Below are 6,007 nucleotides of genomic sequence, written 5' to 3'. Positions count from 1 at the left end.
CCACAGATCCTATAGACAGCTGCCACAATGTAATAAAAAAAAATACATGTATTGAACTCACAATGGCACAAATGTAACACTTAGACTCTAAACTTGCAAAATTTCATTCATAAGCTTGTCTTTACAGAAAAAGTATATCATTCCTTACCATCCATGAAATCCTATTTGTTTAACCTTCCCCACCCCATGCTTATATTTTCTTTTTGTTTTTCCACAAAAGCAGTTTTTATTTGAGACAAGAAGTCTAACCCATAGGACTGCAGTTCTAAGCACTCAAATTTAAGTGTTAGTGGCACAATCTTGCTTCTCTTTGGTTGGAAAGGGTGCGTGAGTTAAAGTCCTCCAGGTGAAAAGAAGAAAGACCAAGAAAGGCTGGGATGAACACCTCTACTACTAGTACCACTCTCCAGATTATACATCAAAAAAAAAAAAAAAAAAAAAAAAAAAAAAAAAAAAAAACTCTGTCTGGTCTGTAAGGTGCCACACAGTGCAGAGGGATGCAGGACACAGGACACTTGCAAGGGCAGATGAGGCAGAAAGAATAGGTGTAAGCCTCTTGGGGCAGAGCAGGAATTCGCTGCTTCAGACTTCGTCATGGAAGGGGTAATCTTCTTGTTTGGCACAACTCATCAAGGCACACACCCTCCAGTTCCTGTCGTAGTCAAGTAGTGTGGTCATGTCCTTGCCGCACAGCTCAAAGTCAAAGAACTTAAAATTCTCAGCAATGCCTGCTGGTGTCACAGACTTGGGGATCACTACCAAGTTCCTTTCAATGGGGAACCGGATCAGCACCTGGGCTGTAGCTTTATTGTACTGGGCTGGAATTGCCTTGATCCTGGGATCCTCCAGGAGAGAAGGGTCTTCAGGCTTGGCTCAGGGCCTGTCTGCGGAACTAAGGGGACTGTATGCAGTCACCATGATGCCTTTGCAATGGCAGTACTCAATCAGCTTCTCCTGAGTGAGGTACGGGTGGCACTCGATCTAGTTAAGGGCAGGCTTGTATTTTAAGCCAGGTTTGTTCAAGATCTTCTTATTCTGAAGAGGGTTGAAGTTGGAGACACCAATTGCTTTTACCAAACCAGTGGGAAATAGTCCGACCCAGGCTTGAAACCCGTTGGCCAATGAATAAGGCAGAGATCCACGTAGTCCAGCTGCAGGTCGCTCAGTGTCTTCCAACAGGCTCCTTTCACCGCGTTCTTGTCATGGAATGTGCACCGCAGCTTGCTGACGATGAAGCGCTTCTGGTGCCTCCCTGCCTGCTCTTTGAGCTTCTCCTGGAAGGCCACTCCCACCTCCTCATGCTGGAACACCTGAGTGCAGTCAGTGTGCCGATACCCCATGTCAATGGCAACCTTCACAGCCTCAGTCACCTGGCCAGGAGGAGACTTCCAGGTACCCAGGCCAGGATGGGCATCTTGGCGCCGATGCTGAGTTCCAGATGGCTAGCCATGATCACTGCACTTTACCGAGCCGGACTCTGACTGTTTTATTGCTTTTATGAAATATTTGTAATTTAATTAATAATGTTAATTTAATTGCGGCATTAGAAAGTAATGGAAGCAGAGCAAAGGTTAAGGAGGTGAAAACTCTATGGAAATAGAGTTGTTCTTATTTCAAGTCGTCTATATATTCATCCATGGGTATCATTTCTTTCACTGACGTGGTGGTACTACATACATTTTATTTAACAGATGATTATTGTTCTAATGCCTGAGATAACTTGACCACGTTAACAATTCCATGAGACTGAAAAGAATTTACTCCAATGTCATCTAATTTCTTCAAATTCTTCTTAAAGTGTATGCCAAGTATCATAAAATGATGTGCCATCAAAGTTATTTTCAATCATGTATGAGCTGACAACTGGATTAAGCCCTCTTTCAAATGTTTTGAAAGGAGAAAATTAGAAATGACCCGATTTGTCAATAGACTCTCTCAACTTTCAGGAAACAGACTTCAAGAGTTCATGAAGATTTATCAAACGTCTACTAATGATGCTGCTCGGGATGCTTTTCATAACCAGATAGATTCAGAAAGAAATGGAAGAATCAAAACATCGATTACTTCAACCCATGTTAGCTAGGGTAATATTTCAGATTAAGTAGCTTTATTTAATCATATGCTCGAGTAAGTTTGTGATTAAGATCTTGAAGCTGCAGACAGCACTTTCCGTTTGTGGAAAGTAGTTAGTATATAATCCGATAAACCAACTTAGCTCTTTATTTATGAACAATCAGCCCAACCCAACTTTCAGAAAAGAAGCTGAGCTAATTTTTCAGTTGGAATATGCACATCATGTAACAATGACAAAAGCTTTAAAATTAAAATATCTGGTATGAGTACATCACCACAAATTAATAAAAATATGAAAACAAAATCTTCTGGCGTCTCAACCTATTGTAAGCAAATATATCATCTCACTAGGAATATAATTTATTTATGAACTAAGATGTAAGATATCTCCCTAGATGTATAGAGAGAATGTTTTACTCATTATGTATACATGTGCATGAGAACACATTTACATTTTTACAGCCTAGAGTAACAGCATAAATATATTGAAATATTATAACTGCACTTTAGCACTTTGGGACAAGAATCTACTGCTAAAAGAAACTGGTTGTTCATTAGAATGTAATTTTATATTTTAGTAACAAGGCAGAAAATACGAAACCTTTTAAAATATTAAATAACAGTGCTATACTGGACAGAATAATTCTGTAATGATGCAATTTCATATAATATAAAGGTTAGTTTTTCTATCAGTTTTCGGTGTGATATATATATGAGGATCTGACTCTACCACAGGGTAGCCTGGAACTTTTCACAAAAGCCTTGGTTTTTGTGGCAATCCACCTGCCTCAGCTTTTGAGTTCTTAGATTATTGGCCTAAGCCACTGTGTAGAGAACTTTTTATAGGTTAAAAATTATTAATTGTTTATCTAACTTGATAATTAGTTTTGAACTAATTTATATACAACCCACAGACTATAAAGAAATCATGTACAAATTGATCTTGGGCTGGATTCGATGTACCTAATTTTTTTATTAGTCCTAAAATATATTTGGGTGACTTTTAGTTGACTTAATCTTGTTCAGTTGAGCTACCTCATGTATCTGGATGTTTTTCTTGTATTTGCTAATCTCACAAGGTAGAAATAGCAATCAAGTGTAGCTCCCCAAAATATTTGCAGTTGTGCATGTAAACAGTTCATTATTAGTGTTTATTTGTGATCTTTGCAGAGACGAATCTTTTATGCTTCGTGGCTCAAGGTATGTGAGTTTACTTCCAGGATCTCACTTCTGTTCCTTTAACCACACTGCTTAGATGATTATAGTTTTGTAGTATATAATTTAGGTAGTATAATGTTTATAGGAAATGAACTAATAGTTACTAAATGAAGAAATTGTGTGTGTGTTTGTGTGTGTGTGTACGTGCGCACGTGTGTGTGTGTGTGTGTGTGTGTGTGTGTGTGTGTGTGTGTATTGATCACTATGGACAGATAGATGAGACAAAAAACATGAAGGAAAAAACATGCAATTTTCCTGAATTTTGTAGTACTTGTGACTTTTTTTGGCAATTTCAAATTTAAAACAGTTGTAATTTTGTTCATAATTTTATAATACTATTTTTATATTATTTTCACTATTTTATACTTCTGAAGCTGCTAAACTTTCACTTTTTTGAAAACTCTCTTGAAAGAGGCATTGTGTTTTAAGCCTTGGATGGGAAGAGTGAACACAAAAGATGTCCTACTCAGTCCTCTCACTCTGGAAACAGAGCACTTCCAAGGACAGACAGCTTCATGTCTGCTGTGCATTTATGCCAACGGTCCACAGGCTCCTGTGTGGAGACATGGAGAGGTGGGACCTGAGAGAGGTGGTCAGTGAGATCACTAGGATTGTATGATTCAGAAGAAGTTTACCACCTGACACACATGCCAGGCCCTTGCTCTTGTATCCCTGCTGCCAATGGTAGAATCATGGTTAGATTTCTACCTCAGACCACAGAAACAGAAGTCAGTAAAGGGACCAGAGTCTGACCTCAACAGAGGAAACTATTCATTAGTGCACACTGGGAAGGGTGGCTTCTCTCAGATGAAAATGTAGGGTCTGCATGGAGTGAGGGGCATGTTTTACATTTATATAGGCCTGGGGATTACAAGCTGATATCGTTGTAGGAGGTATATGTGAACCTGTGGCCTCTTGTTCCTCAAACTGTTAATCAAGTGAAACAGACTATCTTGGAAAACAGGCTGTCTCAACCAACTGTCCTGTCTGGGTTGTGCCTAACCAGAAGGGACAGGTTGAGCAAGGCCGGCTGTGGTCTCACCGATCTCCCGATCTTTGCAACTGTGGCGCTCTATCAGCTGCCTTTCCATGTGCCCTCCACAGCGATGTTATAATGATGGACCAAAAGACGCACGGAGCAAACCTTCTAAGACTGAGTTAAGTCAGTCTATTCTAGTGAATAGAGTTTCTCAACTACTTTTTCTACAGCTATAGCTGTCTTACTAAATTTCTAACATCTTTTATAACAGTTATGTGTGTAAAACAAGAGAGACTAGAAGGTTTTTAGTGTGAGTCAATTATTTGTTTATATACTAATTTCTAGGAAATAGTTTAGGTATGTAATAGTTACTCATATTCTATCCATTATTTTATTTGGCTATCTCAATTAAATCTAATTTTCAGCAAACAGTCCGGGTAACTTCGCTCACAGACTGCCTCTGCCTAAATGAAAGGGGACACAGGTGAAGGCATATTTTCTGAGTGTTGGGAAATGGTGTTGTGGTAAGTATTAAAAAGTGATTATCTGTTTTTATCAGCACCGTGGTCTCACTCTGTGGGAGATGCCTTAGCACGGAGCCAGGCACCCAGACACTATCACAAGATGATGCCAAGCAGTGCTTACTGTCAGGAACCTGATATAAATGCCTCCTCAGAGGCTCTGCCAGAGAAATACTGATAAAGATGAGGATGCTTGCAGCTAACCATCAGACTGAACATGGGGTCCGCAATGAAGAAGCTAGAGAAAGAACTGAAGGAGCTGAAAGGGTTTGCAACTCCATGGGAAGAACAAAATTATCAACTATCCATACCCACCACAGCTCCCAGGGACTATAACACCAACCAATTAGTTCATGTGGAGAGACCCAAGGTCCCGGTACATATGCAGCAGAGGATAGCATTCTCTGGCATCAATGGGAGGAGAGGCCTTTGGTCCACCAAAGGCTAGTTTTCCCAGTATAGGGGAACATCAAGATGCTGAGGAGAGGATGGTTGGGAGAGGGAACATCTTCATGGAGGAAATGGAAGGGGAAGGGAGGATGGGATTGGAGGAAAGGGGATAACATTTAAAATGCAAAAACAGAGAATATCAAATAAAAAAAGAGAAAGAAAAAGAAGAAAAAAAGAGAGAGACTAGCCATCTGCTCCACTCAGTTCACTTCCCAGATGATTAATTTTGCCTGCCCATCTCAGCCATAGCTTAGACACACTGTCTGCCGCAGCTCAGTAAAAACAGGACTCCACATCCATTAACTTACAAAGCAGGTTTATATGTTAAATTCTCAATCCACAAACCCTCTACACATTAAGCTTACAACTAATGGATGAAGATATAAACTGCCCATACACGAGATAAATTAGACCCATAAAAACCCTTAAAAATAATCATGACCACCTCATCAAGCTAGAGATAAGCCAAGAGAAACACACATTGGCTTCCATTTCCTTCCTCCATCAAACTCTGCACCCTCTTCCTCTCTTCTCCTCCTCCTGACTCTCTGCCTACTTTTCCTATGTCCAATCATATATCACCTTAACATAAACCTACAAAATGGTCTTTGAACCACCACCTCATAGCATCCTTCAGTTTTATGGGCAATGACAGAGTGTGGAAAAGAGGGTGGCTAGTTGGTGGCTTCTGGCTTTCAAACATTTGTCAGTGTCCAGCTGTATATCTGCAACATGTGGCAAATCAGAGACCGCATGCATTTAAACA

General features: G+C 40.0%; 1 pseudogene across 1 annotated transcript; it reads right to left on the bottom strand.

Moving 5' to 3' along the window:
* Positions 1-582: 582 nt before the first annotated feature.
* LOC308421908 (aldo-keto reductase family 1 member B1-like) lies at positions 583-1,450 on the bottom strand (annotated as a pseudogene). The gene has a single exon. The product of its transcript is annotated as an aldo-keto reductase family 1 member B1-like (transcript).
* Between the last annotated feature and the right edge of the window lie 4,557 nt (positions 1,451-6,007).

This window comes from Micromys minutus (assembly GCF_963924665.1).
Source record: "Micromys minutus genome assembly, chromosome: 6".
NCBI classification, from domain to species: Eukaryota; Metazoa; Chordata; class Mammalia; order Rodentia; family Muridae; genus Micromys; species Micromys minutus.
Note: the sequence above shows the minus strand (reverse complement) of the source record. Positions and strands in the feature narration are given on the sequence as shown.